Source organism: Hemicordylus capensis, chromosome 13 (assembly GCF_027244095.1).
Source record: "Hemicordylus capensis ecotype Gifberg chromosome 13, rHemCap1.1.pri, whole genome shotgun sequence".
In the NCBI taxonomy this organism is placed as follows: Eukaryota; Metazoa; Chordata; class Lepidosauria; order Squamata; family Cordylidae; genus Hemicordylus; species Hemicordylus capensis.
The window spans coordinates 15,005,863-15,023,284 of NC_069669.1; the positions used below are offsets into that span (position 1 = coordinate 15,005,863).

The 17,422-nt window shown below is 49.7% G+C and overlaps 1 protein-coding gene across 6 annotated transcripts in view; it reads right to left on the minus strand.

Annotated features, from left to right (window-relative positions):
* The window catches only part of MAD1L1 (mitotic arrest deficient 1 like 1), a 578,229-nt gene that overhangs the window by 11,229 nt on the left and 549,578 nt on the right, over nucleotides 1-17,422 (minus strand). The window lies entirely within an intron of this gene.

Genomic DNA, 17,422 nt, shown 5'->3' on the forward strand with positions numbered 1-17,422 from the left:
CCAATGTACTCTCACTTCCTTGGGTAACTCCCCACCTTGGCTTGCTTAATTTGCCTGAATATTTTACCTACAGCTGCTGGCAATATTTCTTCTAAACCAAACTAAGCAATCCTTCCAATGCAAAACGCCGAGGGATCCACATGCCCGCCTTTCTTGCTTCTCTACTCCTCCAGGTCTTCTCTTTGAACTACAAGTTCAAACAGGGCAAAGAGGAAAAACCCAGACTGATTCCGCTCTGGGATTCACAATGCATGTGGGTTCGTGAAGGCCTTGAGATCTGGTGGCTGCCGGCTAGAAATCAATTCCCTTGTTTTCTGCGACAAGCTCGTCTTTCTGAATGAGGCTGTGGGAGTGAGCGTGAATATAAAGGGTGCAGGGAGACGGGATGGGAGGCAGGGGTAGAGTGGTGTCTTACTCATGAAGGGTGATGGCTGCTTTACAAGCCTGGAGAAGAATAGGAAGGTATGATTAATCTGTTTAGCTGTTTCCTCCCCACTCTAAGCATCCTTGCAAAGTAGATGGAGTGGGCTGAAGGACAGAAAAGACTGACCAAGCTCCGGAGACTGATGCTGGCTTCAGTTCTCTGATTGGAGGATTGGCTGTATTGAAACTTCATCATCTCCACTGGAGGAGGAGGAGGGTAGAGTCCGGGGGCTTTTGCTATCCATCTCCACAGCCTCAAGATTTCCAAGCAGTGGCTCTCATCTGCACTTCACACTAGGCTTAGTCATCTTCACTGTTCTAAGATTTCATCTCCGCTTGCTGCCCTTAGGCAGAACCTCAGTGTAAATTAGGTAACAAGAGCATCAGATGTGCACAGCCAACCCACATGCCAAGTCACAGATGCTGAGCAGAGGAGAGGGGAGAAGAGTCCCTGGTCTGAAGATAAGGCAGCGTTTCCAATCTCTGGTCCCCAGATGTCATTGGGCTATAAATCTCATCATCCCCAACCACAAAGGTGCAGAAGAGGGCAACCAAGATGATCGGGGGCCTAGAGCACCTTCTTTATGAGGCAAGGCTACAACACCTGGGGCTATTTAGTTTCAAAAAAAGACGACTGCGGGGAGACATGAGAGAGGTCTATAAAATCATGCATGGTGTGGAGAATGTGGATAGAGATAAATTCTTCTCCCTCTCACATAATGCTAGAATCAGGGGTCATCCCATGAAATTGATGGCCAGGAAATTTAGGACCAACCATCGGAAGTACTTTTTCACAAAACGCATAATCCGCTTGTGGAATTCTCTGCCACGAGATGTGGTGACAGCCAACAATCTGGATGGCTTGAAGAGGAGTTTGGATAACTTCATGGAGAACAGGTCTATCATCGGCTACTAGTTGGAGGACTATAGGCCACCTCCAGCCTGAAAGGCAGGATGCCTCTGAGTACCAGTTGCAGGGGAGTAACAGCAGGAGGGAGGGCATGCCCTCAACTCCTGTCTGTGGGCTTCCCAGTGGCATCTTGTGGGCCACTGTGAGAAACTGGATGCTAGACTAGATGGGCATTCTTGGCCCTGATTCAGCAGGGCTGTTCTTATGTTCTTATGTAATGGCCAAAAGCCAATGGCCTTACAGGAGCTTGAGGTGAGGAATTGCCAGTGCTGCACTCAAGGGTGGGTTCCAGCCAGGGAGAGATGTCAAGCCAGGAACCAGAAATCAGAAAAGGAGTTGGGAGCCATTGCCCAGGCAAAGTACCAGCATCAACAGAAAGCCTTTGGCCAACAGCCTGCAGGGCTTGATGGTGCCACTCCAATAGGGAGGAAAGCCGGTCTTGTGGTAGCAAGCATGACATGTCCCCTTTGCTAAGCAGGGTCCACCCTGGTTGCATATGAATGAGAGACTAGAAGTGTGAGCACTGCAAGATATTCCCTTCAGGGGATGGAGCCGCTCCGGGAAGAGAATATTGGTCCCAAGTTCCCTCCCTGGCAGCATCTCCAAGATAGGGCTGGGAGAGACTCCTGCCTGTAACCAGTCTATGTGGAGACAATACGGAGCTAGATGGACCAATGGTCTGACTCCATAGGAGGCAGCTTCCTATGTTCCTAATACCCACCAACCCTTTACTGCCTCAGGAGGTGCTTCCGTGTGTAGCCAAGTAGCTCACCATGTCATGCCGCCGTGCATGAGAACTATGGGTTCCTGGTTCTAGCCTGGCACTCGCAATGGGAAGTTGAACATTTGGCACCCCTGGGCCTTAGAGACGGTTGAACGGGGTGTGGAGGATCCATGGGAGGTACACCTTGGGGACCAAGTCCAGACCCAACCTGACGCCATCAAAGAGACAGTGCCGTCACTGCCTCGTCTCTCTTGACTCCTTCTCTTTGTAGCATCTTCTCCAAAGCAACACACGTTGTGCCGCAACCACACGGTTTTGCTTGTATCAGACATCACAAGCGAGAGGAAGGAGAAAGCAGCTCGTGTCTCCTATGCAGTCTGTTCTGGCCTTCGACTGGAGGCCAGAATCTGAGCCAAGATGTCTGTCTGGAGAGAAGCAGCAGCATCAGAGAGGCAGACGAATGGAAAGCAGGCAGGCAAGGAGACAAATGAGCCTCAAGCTGGCTGACAAGCAGAGATATCTCAGGGTGACTGAGGAGTCATGCAAGAAAGGCCAGAGGCTGGTCAGGCAAAGATCCAGCCCTGACCTGGAAGCATTTATAGAAAGGCCAGGCCAGGCGGAATCATGCAGGAAGCTCAGAGGACAAGATTGTCTCCTCTTTTCCATTTCACCAGGGACTTGTGGTAGCAAGCTTGAATTTGCTCAACAGGGTCCACCCTGGTTTGCATTTGAATGGGATTCTGTGTGTGTGAGCAGTGTAAGATATTCCTCTTCAGGGCTGGGGCCGCTCTGGGAAAAGCATCTGCATACTTGCATGCAAAAGGTTCCAAGTTCCCTCCCTGGCAGCATCTCCAAGGTAGGGCTGAGAGAGACTCCTGCCTGCAACCTCAGAGAAGCCGCTGCCAGTCTGTGTAGACAGTACTGAGCTAAATGGACCAAGGGTCTGACTCAGTACATGGCAGCTTCCAATGTTCCTAAGATAGTCCCATAAGGGGATGGGGCTGCTCTGGGAAAAGCACCTTCATGCTTGCATGCAGAAGGTTCCAAGTTGAAGATGCCAGGGGGCCTTGGCATCTCCAAGATAGGTCTTAGTGGTGTGCATGGAACTGCACCTCTGCGGTCCGGCACTGAGGAGAGGGGCTCTTTAAAGGTGGGGGAGGGTGTACTTACCCCTCCCGCCACTTTCCCCCCACCAGCGCTCCCATTTTTTAAAGCATTGGGTTGGCAGGGTACCTCCCTGCCACCCCTTCCCCTGTTCCTCGGCAAAAGGCTTCAAAAGCCTGACTGTGCAAGCGTGCGTGCATCAGACGTGTGCAACGTACGCATGCATGCGACGCACAGACGTGATGCGCATGCGCACTCAGGCTTTTGAATCCTTTTGCCGAGGAACGGGGGCAAATGCTTTAAAATGCTTTTAAAAACAGGAGCATTTTTAAATGCTTTACAAAACAGAGAAGCATTTTTAAATACTTTAAAAAACAGGAGTGCTGGAGGGGGGAAAGTGGCGGGAAGGGTAAGTACACCCTCCCCTGCCCTTAAAGGTCCACTCCCTGGCGTCGAACCGCTGAACTGGCCCCAGGTCCGGACTGGTCCGGAGGCCTTTAGAATGGGCTCCGGACCGGTCCGTGCACATCCCTAATAGGTCTGAGAGAGACTCTTGCCTGCAACCTTGATGCAGCTGCTGCCAGTCTGGGTAGACAGAAGGCCAATGGTGTAGTTGTCACCAGATGCCCAATCATCCTGCTGGACTTGGGGTGCTCTGACAGCCTCATTTAACCCTCTCTTGCCCTTGCCAAGAAGCTGTGGGTCTCACACCTGTCTGTAGTTCAAAGAGCATGCTACTTTCCTCCCTTCTGGGTGGTGAGATGCAAAGTGGCCCTATCTCCTGTGTCCGATAGGATTAGGGAATTGGTGAACTCTCACTTCAAGATGATGAGAGGTCTGCATTTGTCACACTACCATTAATCAAGAAGGTATGGCGGCACTTTTTGCTGGGCTGGCTGAAAAGTTACCACCTCCGTTAATGCGTGCCTTATTTTGTTGCCGAGTTCAGTACAGCAGCAAATGAGACGACGCTTTGGTCTCTTGCACAGGCTACCAAGTCGACTTGGGAACTGATTCAACAAGATCAGCAAGCCGTGCATGGCAGAAAACAAAAAAGTGGGATGCTGGGAAGATCAATTAATTTGACAGCCTTCAATGATATTTTCTCTCTCAGAGTCGGGCCTGAAATTCATTACTGTGCTAATACGTGGAGGCTGGGAATCATACAGGAGAGCTCAAATCCCTTCTCACTCCAGTAGCTCTGCCTTCTCCGGGATGGTGCTCACAGCAGCTTTGTGAAGAAACCCAGTGCTAATTTCAGTGTCTGAAGATAACAGCCCAAGATAGCAGAGAAGCAAGGGGAGCTCAGAGACCGAAGGCTGAACAAGAGCCATGAATATGTTACACTTGACAAACAGGACTTTGAGATTCCAGAAAAGATTTCCTTTACTCAGCTGCAGCGATGGTTCTAGATGGTTGATTACGGTGACCTACCAATCAAGCCAGGACGTGGTGGCAGAGAAAGGTGGTCCCAATCAGCGATTCAACAAAACACCGACTGGGGAAATTCTCTTTGCAACAGGGCTGAATGGTCCCGTCCCGGCACCTACCACGCACCCATGTCTGATGCGGATGCAGGAGGTGTGACCTCAGCATGTGCATGTGCTAACCTACATGCGCAAAACACTCAGCAGGACCTTGTCCTTTGGTGAGTCCTCTCCATCCCTGCAAAAGGCTTGTTTTTGACTTTGGACTCATCTGAATTCGGTCCTCCTTCCTGATCTGAACGCGAAACTACTCCCCCCAAATCCAGATCTGGTATGGGTGCTTGCCAACTCAGGGACCTGTTGCTGAATCTGGGGATTTGAGCAGAAGGTCATGATCTGACATGCAGCTGGCAGAAGGTACTATTATTCTGTTGGCCAGGCAAGGACAGAAGGGAAAGTTGTTCTGGTACTGATATCAGGACTGAGCAAACCCAAATGCTCCATAAAGTCCATGAGTCAACTGGAGTGTCTGGAACCATCGGGAGGGGTGAATGGCTCATGTGATCTTTGACAAGGTCTATGGCCCTAGAGAGGGAAAACAGGTGACTGCATTGCAAGGCATTTCGCTTACAGGGTGTTCTCAGGCTTCCACTGTCCTGAACATCAGGTTTGCAGCAGCCCAATGTACAGAAGTGTTTTCAAAGCCTTTACAAGCTTTAAAAACACAAAAGCCACTACAAAACTGTATACTCAATGTTGTCAGAGGAGTGGGAATGGAAATTGACAGGAAAGGTCTCCAAAGATTACTCCAGGGAGAGAGTACGCCAGGGGTTCCCAACCTCCAGATGCTGCTGGATCACAACTCCCCACATTCCCCACCACAATAAATTGTAGCTGGGGCTGATGGGAGTTGTAGTCCAGAAACATCTGCAGGACCGCTGGTTGGGAAACCCTGGCATGCATCATTTGTTCATTGTTACCCTCACACGTTTTCCCCCTGCACAAAAATGACTGCAATCTTAGCCTAATCGATAAAGAAGGGATGATAATGCAGAAGAAGCTGTAAATGCAACAATGCTATCACTTATTTTCCGTCTCTAGCGTGGCCGACATTGCCAAAAATCCCTATGAGAATCCATTCTCTGAGATGGCCAAAGTGCGTGGCTAAACATCCAACTATATATTAATTATGTTAGCATATTATTTGATATGTATCTGTTGCTATATATGATCTCTGGTCAGTGACCATAATAAAGAATGATGATGGTGTTAAAATCTGTGTACATGGCCAGACTAGCAGCCATTGATAGACCTGCCCTCCATGATTTTGTCTAAGCCCCTTTTAAAGCCATCCAAGCTGGTGGCCATCACCACATCTTGTGGCAGAGAATCCCATAGATTAATGATGCACCGTGTGAAAAAGTACTTCCTCTTGTCAGTCCTAAATTTGCCAACTTTCAGTTGCATGGGATGACCCCCTGGTTCTAGTGCTATGAGAGAGGAAGAAATTTTTCTCTCTGCTCCATGCATAATTTTATACACCTCAATCATGTCTCCCCTTAGTCGCCTCTTTTTCGAACTAAAGAGCCCCAGATGCTGTAGCCTAGCCTCAGAAGGACGGTGCTCCAGGCCTCTGAGCATCTTCATTGCCCTCTTCTGTACCTTTTCCACTGCTACAATATCCTTCTTAAGAGATGGTGACCAAAACTGTACAGAGTGCTCCAGATGTGGCCGCACCGTAGTGTTGTATTATTTGCCATCCCCTTCCTGAAGATCCCTAGCATGGAATTGGCCTTTTTCACAGCTGCCGCCCACCGAGCCGACACTGAGCTCTCCACCACACCACAGAAGCAGATGTTTGCCAGGGAAGGCACACAGAGAGCAAGACTCCTCTTCTGGCTGCTGCTAGGGCTGTCAGACATGAGCGGCTCATCAGTTTTGGTCAGGAGGCGTGGATTCCACGGTGGATTCCAGTCGCTCCTGCTTCGTGCTGGCGACAGGCCCGCCACCCTGCAGCTTGCTTCCTTTTGCTGGAGGTGCACCGGGGAGAAGATTTCATGCAGACACCATCGCTGCAATTACCAAGACAGAAGCAAAGATGCCCAGATAGCATGCAAACTGATGCTTCTCGCCAGCAGGCCTGTACGCATCACAGATCCAGTCACAGCTGTCACACTCAGGTCTCATCTGAGCTCCAATCCTGCCTTGGTGGATGAAACATGCTTTTCAGAGGGGTCCTGGATGCTCCCTCTCCGCTCCAGATGTCGAGGGACGGGAAGAAGTGTCCTGACTTCAAAGGGGAGGCAGAGGGATCGCCGGCTGTCGTCGGAGTGTGGTGTTCACTTTTAAATGTCCGCTGCTTTTGGCAATGCGTCGCTAATTAGCAATAACCCCCCGAGGCAGCCAGAGCCTTCAAACGACAGGCTCTGCCACCCTTGGCATTCTCGAAAATCTGGCCTCTCTCACTGCATGGCATCTTTCGGCAATTGTCCTTAATGCCCAGATTCGCAATCTGTCGCCTCTTGAACAGGACGGCCAAAGAAGCGGCAAGGTGATCAGCGAGAGTGCCTCGTCTTTTGCCTGGGGGGGGGGGAGAGCGGCAGATCTCCCTCCACACACAGCCAGGAATCTCAGGTCAGAACTCAGCAGGGGAGTCTGCCCCAGGGTACTGAGGGGCTGGGACCCAGAGGAGCTGGCTGTCAAGCCAGTGGGCAGCGGTGTGGGTCAGGACAGGCAAGGTAGCGTTTGCTGCAGGGGCAAACCAGGGACCAAGGGCCAGAGACAAGGGCAGAGCCAGGAGAAGAGAGGACTATGGGTTCTAGGAAAGGGAGGTCAGGATCCGAGGGGTCAGGGGCAGGCACTAGGTGCCGGAGGATGCTGGGAGTTGTAGTTCAACAACAGTTGGAGGGCCACGTTTGCCCAATAAATTGTGGCTGGGGATGATGGGAGTTTACCTCAGACCTAGTGCAGGGGTGGGCAAATAAACACACTCTCTGGAAAACAAACACACACACACAGGAGACCAGCAGAAGCCTCACAGGCCCCCGGTTTGCTCAGCCTGAGGAACTAGCTCAGAGGCCCTGGTGTGCTGGAACTGGCCTGTTGGGTCAGCTGACTGGGTCTAAATGGGTTTCACCCCCACCCCTTACCTAGAGATGGAATTTCCTGTATGCAAAGCAGGTGATAGAACATAGGAAGCTGCCATATATCGAGTCAGACCCTTAGTCCATCTAGCTCAGTGCTGTCTACACAGACTGGCAGTGGCTGCTCCAAGGTTGCAGGCAGGAGTCTCTCTCAGCCCTATCTTGGAGATGCTGCCAGGGAGGGGACTTGGAACCTTCTGCATGCAAGCAGGCAGGTGCTCTTGCCAGAGCAGACCCATCCCCTCAGGGGAATATCTGACAGTGCTCACATGTAGTCTCCCATTCAAGTGCAAACCAGGGTGGACCCTGCTTAGCAAAGGGGACCATTCATGCTGGCTACCACAAGACCAGCTCTTCTCCTTACTATTGGACTAGGCCCCCTGCCTTTGCAGTGTGGTACCTACCAAGTGAAGCACTGATCTGGGTACCAACCCATCTCCATGCAACACAGGCTGGTTAGTGTGATGCTAGAAAGAGTGAGGGAGAAACCATCTTCTTCTACATGGCCTTCCTCATATTACACCATAGGTCCATCTCGCTCAATATTTCCTACACAGACTGGCAGCGGCTTCTCCAAGGTTGCAGGCAGGGATCTCTCTCAGCCCTGTCTTGGAGATGCAGGGAGGGAACTTGGAACTTAGATGCTCTTCCCAGAGTGGCTCCATCCCCTGAGGGGAATATATTACAGTGGTCACACTTCTAGTTTCCCATTCATATGCAACCAGGGCAGACCCTGCTTAGCCAAGGGGACAAGTCATGCTTGCTAGCACAAGACCAGCTCTCCTCTACAAGATATAACAAGTATCTTGTAAAATAACGTATTTTTTGGGATCCTGGCCTTTGACTTCACAACCACCTGGTGAGGTGAGTTGCTATCATCTCCATTCTACAGATGGAGGAGGTAAAGTTGAGAGGACGATATTTGCCAAGGGTCATCTGTGATGAAATCTGAACTCAAAGCTAGGTGAGTATTCGACATTCTATCCCCTTGCATCAAGTGATCAAATATGTGGTCAAAACATAGATAGCACCAGGCAGGGCTTTCAGGGCTGCCATCTTGAATTTTTGCACCTTTGGGATTAAACTTCCAAATAGTTTCCCAGTTTGGCCATTTTTTTTAAACATCAGCTGTACAAAAAGATTCTTTATCTATTTATTTATCCCACTTGTCACCAAAATGGTAAGTTGTTAGGCCAGAGATTGCCCTTTCATTCTGGAGTGCTGGGGAGATCTTTGAAGTGCAAGTAAAAAAACAAATACAGAAAACAGCCCGTTTGAAACTTGAAAACCCTGAATGTGTTTCTCCATCAGAAGAACGCAACATGTTAACACTAAGATGTATGTACAGAGACATTTTATGTTTCCCCAACAATCCTAAATCAATCTTGCTGGAGCAAAGAATGCGTTTCATGTTTATGGTTCATCTCAATTCCAAGGTATCGGAATGCACTTTGGGCTTTTATTGTGTTCATATAGAAAAATCAGGGGTGTAAAATATACAGACATTAGTATGCCGAAAAAGAGAGCAGTGTACTTTCACATACCACACAAAGCAGAGCCGGATACATTTTTGGACCACAGCAAAACATGGCTCAAACATCACCCCCCATTTGGGGCATTTCACACATTACAAACTTGAGTTTTTACATATGGTTGATATGGGGTTGGATCTTGCATCCTGCAGGCTTTGTGCAAATTTGCCAGCCCTTTCAACTGCTAGCATCTCAACTCAAAAGTGAGGGTCAGGATACCCTTGGGGAGGGGAGCTGAGACTAGCGAGGGGAGGAGGGGGATTCTTCCAAACTAGATGTAGGCACATTCCACGAGTCAAACGTTGCTCACAGAAGGAGCTGGGGCCCTATTTGAGAGAACGCACCTTTCATTCCGCACCTCAACCTATCCTGTTCTGGAGAGAGTAGCTTTTTGGATGGCTAGGAACATATAAAGCTGCCTTCTACTGAGTCAGACCTTTGGTCCCTCTAGCTCGGTATTGTCTGCACAGACTGGCAGCGGCTTCTCCAAGGTTGCAGGCAGCAGTCTCTCTCAGCCCTAATTGGAGATGCCAGGGAGGGAACTTGGGACCTTCTGCATGCAGAAGCTCTTCCACTGAAATAAGACCCCACCCCCTCAGGGGAATATCTTACAGTGCTCACATGCAGTCTCCCATTCAAATGCTGACCAGGGCAGACCCTGCTTAACAAAGGGGGCAATTCAAGTTTGCTACCACAAGACCGAGTCTCTTCCCAGGTGAAGATTCCTGACCAGAGAGGTTTGCTTCCACTAAATCTCCTGAATTCGCAGATCTTAGGATCCAATCTATTACTACTTTCACTATTAGTTATGACATAGTGGGGAAAGGACTTGACTAGCAAGCCGGAGGCTGCTGGTTCGAATCCCTGTTGGTATGGTTCCCAGACTATGGGAAACACCTATATCGGGCAGCAGCGATCTAGGAAGAGGCTGAAAAGCATCACCATCTCATACTGTGCGGGAGGAGGCTGCTGCTGTCAGTCTGTGAAGACAATACTGAGCTAGGTAGACCAAAGGATTGACTCGGTATATGGCAACTTCCTATGTTCCTAAACATAGGTTGCAAGTAATAAATAATAATAAAATGAAAATTTCAAAGTGGCCCTTATTGTAGAGCCAACTCTGGCTATTTCATATGACCTTTGGAGTTCTCATGGGGGGAGTTAATCACCTGCATTTCAGGAAGACGTACAATATTTATTTGGTGTTTATTCCTCAACTTCTGTTTGTTTGTTTATTTTTATTTTTATTTATTTGGTGCTTATTCCTCAACTTCTGTTGGAGGAATAAACACCTTTTCTTCCTTTCCTTTCCTTTCTCTGCCACATGACTTGTGCAGCAATTCTTGTCTCGGATGCACTCCAAACACCATCTAATGCTGGAGAGATAAAATTCAGTTTTCCGCCTTTTGACCCCACCCTGCAGAGCCTCCATCATGGCCCAACTTTTCTTCTGGCTATCCAGAGTCACAAGATCTCCCCCCGCCCTCCCCCACACACATGCCTTCCAATGGTTTTCCAGTTCAATTAGCAAGCGCCAGAGTGGAGCAGTCATTTTATACTAGAACTATCAGCTCCAGGAAAAATGTTTTTCATTATGCCACGCACACACACAACATTATATGGAAAACAAAAGTTAATAAAATCATCACTGCGTGCTCCCTAGTGTTCATCTAGTGATTTTATTGCAAGTCACAGGAAGGCTTTGATTGTTCTTTTCTTTTTGAAGTCCCAGGCTGTCTCCAAAAAGATTCCTCATTCCAGAAATGCAAGTAGTCTGGCTTGACCCCCGTGGAAGAGACAGACCTTTGATCACTTCCAGAGAGATCACCAGAGCTCTTCTTACAGCCTTAACTTCTTACAGGCTGGGCTTTGTTAAGGATTAAGCCCAGGCTATGGAGCACTGACATCTTGTTTTAGAGGCTGCATTCGCACATAACATGGAACCAGAGTTGCAGGGGCCAGAGGTTTCCTTACCGTTATGTCTGAATGTTTTGGTCTGGGAGTGTGACGTCTGAATACAGCACTGGAAGCTGCATCAGGTCAAACCAGAGGAAGCTCCTCCCTCTCTCTGGACATGATTGGCTGTGTGGGCTGCCCTTCAATAAAAAAGGATGCCCTCACAACCAGTTCCCCTTCCTCTGCAGTCTCCCTGTCTGCAGAGAGCCCGCTCTCTGTTTTTTCCTAATGACAGGAGGGCGGTGGGTGGGTGGGGAAGCATGGCTCCATTGCAATGCAGCCACAACGTTCAAGGCAAGTCACAGATTTTGCCATCAGAATCCTTCCCACATGCCTGTAGGGTAGATCAGTATTATCCTCAGACAGCAGATGAGGCAGAGAGAGGGCGGTTTGCTTGCTTACAGCCACCTCCTGAGTAATCGGCAGAGATGAAACTCATACCAGAGCCCTTGAGATCTGTAGCTCAGGCTTTTACACGTACATATGAAGCTGCCTGCCCATGGGCATCCAAGGTGTGGGAGCACAATGGGGCAAATGCCCCCTGCCCAGATTGAACCAGTCCCAATGAATTCAGTAGGGCTTACTTGAAGATAAGCAGGAATAGGATTGCAGACCCCACCCCCTGCCTAAAAAAGTCCCATGGACACCCATGTGCCTGCCTTATACTGAATAGAACCATTGGTCCATCTTGCTCAATATCTTCTACCAGAGGGACTCTGCTCCCCTACCTTATAGTTTTAGAAGGCTATGGGGGCATCTGCTTTGATTGCAGAAGGTCCCAGGTTCAATCCCTGGCAGTAACTCCATGGACGACTGAGAAAGATTCCAGTCTGAAACCTTGAGCTAGACGGACTAAGGATCTGACTTGGTATAACACAGCTTCTTATGTTCCTAAGATTTGAAGAAAGGGAGCTGACCTTGTGGATTGTGTAACTCTTACCTTACATAGGAACATAGGAAGCTGTGTTCTACTGAGTCAGACCACTGGCCCATCTAGCTCAGTATTGTCCACACAGACTGGCAACAGCTTCTCCAAGGTTGCAGGTGGGAGTTTCTGCCAGCCCTATCTTGGAAATGCTGCCAGGGAGGGAACATGGGAACTTCTGCATGCAGATGCACTTCCATGGAGCTAGGACTCCATCTCCTAAGGGGGATATCTTACAGTGCTTACATGTAGTCTCCCATTCAAATGCAAACCAGGGTGGACCCTGCTTAGCAAAGAGGGCAATTCAGGCTTCCTACCACAAGGCCAGCTCTCCTCTCATAGGCCAGCTCTCCTCTTCCAGTATAATCTGAGCGCTGGTACACTGACTATACCACAAGACACCCTCCTTGGCATCTCTTCGATGGGCTCAGAACCAAGCATTCCGAGTGGCAACCAACCTAGAAACACTTGCTCTTTTTCACAAGTCAAGTTTACATTTAACCCAGCCTTTTCAACAGTCACTGTTCCGTTCTCCGCGCCCGCTTTCCCTGGTTCCTCCCCCCCAGCTTTGTAAACAGAGATGTTAAGAGGCAATAAACGGAGACAAAAAAATTTATTACCAACAAAGGGAGAGTTGTTCTAAACTCAATGTTTTATGCGTCTGCTTTTAACATTATTTCTCAAGCCTCAGAGGTAACAAAACACACACTTTAGCTGCTGTCACTTTCTCTTTGTGCGCGCCGGCAAGATCAGGAACTTCTCCCTCCCCCACTCCCCGCCAATACCATTCACACATCCAAAGAGCGGAAAGGTACACACAATAGCAATAATGTGGATAATTGTGATAACAGCCACTTGCAATTCTCCATTTAATCGAGAGAAAGCAACACCTTTCTTCCACATTAGCTATTTGCCAGAATGCCTCCTTGAAGGCAGATCAACATGCGTATTTTACAGGCAGGGAGGCAGAAAGGACTACACGGCTGGAGGTGTGCAAAGCCTGGCCGTTGAGATTGGCAGATATCCCCACTTTCCTGGATGCCGCTGCCGTTGCCCGCTCGGAACACTTATCCAGCAAAGCAGTTGTGCTGTTTCGGCAGTGCCGCTGCAAATCATCGCCCAGACGGGTGGTGTGACGGCGAATGGTGCAGTAAGCGGGAGGTGGGGGAAAGGCAGCTGGGCCGCCAGATATCCCACAATGCACTGTGCAAACAGCACGGTGCACTGGGATATCTTTGGGCTGCTGGGATGCTCCCTCCCTCGGCCAGAAAGTATGGCTGCCGGCTGCCTGGAAGGAGCTGTTGGCAACCCGCTCGCCCACAAAACCAAGCAGTGAAGTAGGAAGTGTGTGCACATCCCCTCCCTCACTTTTGGCCCGGGTTTGAAACCTGGGCTACCCGGGGGTGGAGCACCGGCATCGGGAGCAATCCCGCGCTTTCTCACGACCAGCCCTACGACCCGGGTAGGGCTGGTCCTGAGAGCGACCTCAATATGTGTAATAGCCGCACAAAAAATCTTTCACATTATTATTATTTCAATTTCTATACCGCCCTTCCAAAAACGGCTCAGGGCGGTTGACGCAGAGAAATAAATAAGATGGATCCCTGTCCTCAAAGGGCTTACAATCGAAAAAGAAACATAAGATAGACACCAGGAACAGTCACTGGAGGTCCTGTGCTGGGGGTGGATAGGGCCAGTTACTCCCCCCCCGCTAAATAAAAAGAATCACCACGTTAAAAGGTGCCTCTTTGCCAAGTTAGCAGGGGTCACATCCCGGGACCACATCCTGGTACCAGCCCCCGCCCCCCGCCTCTCCAGGATTTGACAAGAATTGTTCCAAACCCGCTGCCTGCTTTGCGCAGCTATTAGCAAGAGCAAAGTAGCTTCTCACGGGGAGCAAAAAAAAGAAAAAGTCTCCTTCACATAGCTAAGCTAACTTGATGGAAGAAAATGGCAGATTTGAGAAAATGGCAGGAAAGGGGCAAAGAGAGACATTACTGGCCATAGGCGACCAATAGAGTTACAAGCCTTCATTAGTGTGTGCAAATGGCTGGAGAGCCAACAGTAGCACCTGCTAACTGTCCCCTGCTAAGTGAACAAAGAGGCACCTTTTAAAAGTGGTGATTCTCTTGCTTTAGCAGGCGGAGAGCAACTGGCCCTCTCCATCCCCAGCACAGCACTCCTCCAGTGGCTGTTGCTGGGGTCTATCTTATGTTTCTTTCTTAGACTGCGAGCCCTTTGGGGACACGGAGCCATTCAATCTATTTCTCTTTAGTCATTTATATCTATGTAAACCGTTTTGGGATCTTTGGTTGAAATATAAATAGTCGTTGTTGGTCATCGTAACACCAGAGAATCCTAGAGGATTCTAGGTCTTGTTGGACATCTTGTTTTCCAACCCCCTCCTGGTGCAGGAAACTGCGATAGCATCCCTGACAGATGCTTGCTGGGAAACCTCTAGAGAAGAAGAGGCCCCCATTGCAAGAGGGAGGCTGTTCCAGGGCCCCTCAGCTCCGACCATTAGGAGATTCTTCCCAATGCCTACCCTGAATCTGCTTCCTTGTCATTTCAGCCCCTCTTCCAAGAGATTTCCAGCAGGCGAATGGCTAGTGGGACCCTTGGCTTAGGAAGCCTCTCTGTGCCTGCAGACCACTTCCCATTACTGGACCAAATAAAGGGTTCAGTGGCTGTTGCTGGATCTGCCTTATGTTTCTTTTTAGATTGTGAGCCTTTTGGGGACAGGGGACCATCTTATTTGTTTGTTATTTATTTTGCTATGTAAATGGCTTTGAGAACTTGGGTTGAAGAGTGGTATATCAATAGTCATCATAGTAGTCGTAGTAGCAGTAGTTTTCTCTTGCGTCACATTCTGTGAACCATGAAAAATCAAGGGGACAGCACTACACCAAGAGAGGTGGTTAAGGCTGAGGCAAAGGTTCTCAGCTGGGGATGTTCGCTTTGAAATTAAGTCCTGCTGGATCAGGCCCAAGGCCCACCCAATCCAGCATCCTGTTCCACACAGTGGCCCACCAGATGCCTCCGAGAAGCCCACAGGCAAGGGACTGGGGAACAAAAAAGAGGCCAAAATGTCCACCAGTATTTAAGGGTGGGGGTGACATCCAGAGGCTGCAGCAATCCTCCGAGTGGCTAACACTTTTCAAAGCAGAAGCTCTCTAGAACGGCGCTCCTTGGGGAGCAGGTATCACTCTAATGGGGCCTTCTGCATTCCCAGCACTGGCTAGTCTGAGGGATCTCAAACTCGGGTCCCCAAGAACGGTTGGATAAGAACTCCCAACAGCCTTCAGCCTGTGGCTCTGGAGGATCGGAATTGTCGTCCAACAGCATCTGGGGACCCACGTTTGAGGACCCGTGGTCTAGGCTGTCACTTTGTTTCCACCAGAAGCACCTAAGAGAACCATGTTCTGCCATCCAAAAAACACTACAACTACTAATTAAAAAGGGAGTGTATAGGTCATTTCCCAAACCAGATGAGCCGGAAAATGCATGTAGAGGTTCAGTTCGGCACGTGGGATCAGTCGGAGAGTTTAAGCATCGTGGTGCATGTTGATGGCCTCGCCAGCCTGTCAGGACTTACTCCCTAATCTTTCTGTCGAAGCGCTCCTGGCTCAGAACCCAGACAGATCCATTTACAACTCCAAACTGGCAATCATCTCCGTAAAAGGGTCCCCCCAAATGATACCCTCCAGCCAGCAGCTCATTAGAAGCCGGCGGCCGCTCCAGAGGACTTTATCCAGCTTTAGTTGTGGAAGCCCCGGGAGTTCACATCCCAACCGTCTCCTTGTTACGCCGGAGATTGGGGTGGCTTCTGGATGGCAGGGCAAGGAGAGAGACGGCAATAACAATGGCCTGTCAGTCAAAAATCACTTAGACTTGGCATTTCGTCATAATGCCTCAAATAGCTTTTAACAGGGAAAGAGACTTGTTTGTCACCCGCGGAACTGCGAGGGCAGATGCCGACAGACACCGCCTGCCTGGTTAAGTTTCTTCTAGAAACTTCATGTGGTTTTCCTTTTGAGGGAAGTGTGCAGCTGCCAGTGACAGAACGTTACCTGTTCCTGGTCGGGACTGCAGGCCCGGAATGGGAAAGGGTGAGGTTTGAAGTTGAGAGGAGAGGAGAGGAGAGGGGAGGGGAGGGGAGAGGAGAGGAGAGCTGGTCTTGTAGCGAGTATGACCTGTCCACTTAGCTAAGCAGGGTCCGCCCTGGCTGCCTATGAATGGGAGACGAGAAGTGCAAGCACTTTAAGATATTCCCCTTAGGGGATGGAGCTGCTCTGGGAAGAGCAGAAGGTTCCCTCCCTGGCGGCATCTCCAAGACAGGACTGAGAGAGATTCCTACCTGCAACCTTGGAGAAGCCGCTGCCAGTCTGTGAAGACAATACTGAGCTAGATAGACCAATGGTCTGACTCAGTATATGGCAGCTTCCTATGAGAAGTACAGATGGAAAAGTGCCCAATCTCTTAAGCATAGAGAGAGAGAGAAGAGGGAGTGCCCAGAAGCCCATGCAGACATTCCTCCTCCCTTTCAATCTTGTAACTAATTACGGTTAGTAAGAACAGAAGAACAGCCCTGCTGGATCAGGCCCAAAGCCTATCTAGTCCAGCCTCCTGTTTCCCACAGTGGCCCATCAGATGCCTCTGAGTTGCCCACGGGCAAGAGGTGAAGGCAGGCCCGCTCTCCTGCTGCTGCTCCCCTGCCACTGGTATTGAGGCTGGAGGTGGCCTAAAGCCTTCCGACTAGTAGCCATTGATAGACCTGTCCTCCATGGATTTGATAAGAGTCTCATGTCTGTACTGGTTAGGGTTAGTCAGAACCTAACCGTGGTTTGTACAGGATGGTAGTGTACAACCATGGCTGGAACTGGGTTCAGAAATGGTTCTCGCCTCTGCACATGTAACCATCATCATCATCACCGTTAGCACTGAACCTCAACAGGGAGGAGAGCTGGTCCTGTGGTAGCAAGCATGGATTGTGCCCTTTGCTAAGCAGGGCCTGCCTTGGTTTGCATTTGGCTGGGAAGCCACATGTGAGCACCATAAGATATTCCTCTTTGGGGATGGGGCTGTAGTTCAGTGGTGGGACATTTGATTGCATGCAGAAGGTCCCAGATTCCCTCCCTGCCTTTGGAGAGCCTCTGCCAGTCAGTGTGGACAATATTGAGCTAGGTGGAGCAATGGTCTGACTCGGTAGAAGGCAGCTTCCTATGTTCCTAAGGAGGGGTGCTTGTCCCTAATGGCGTGCCTGTTCCTATGGAGTGGT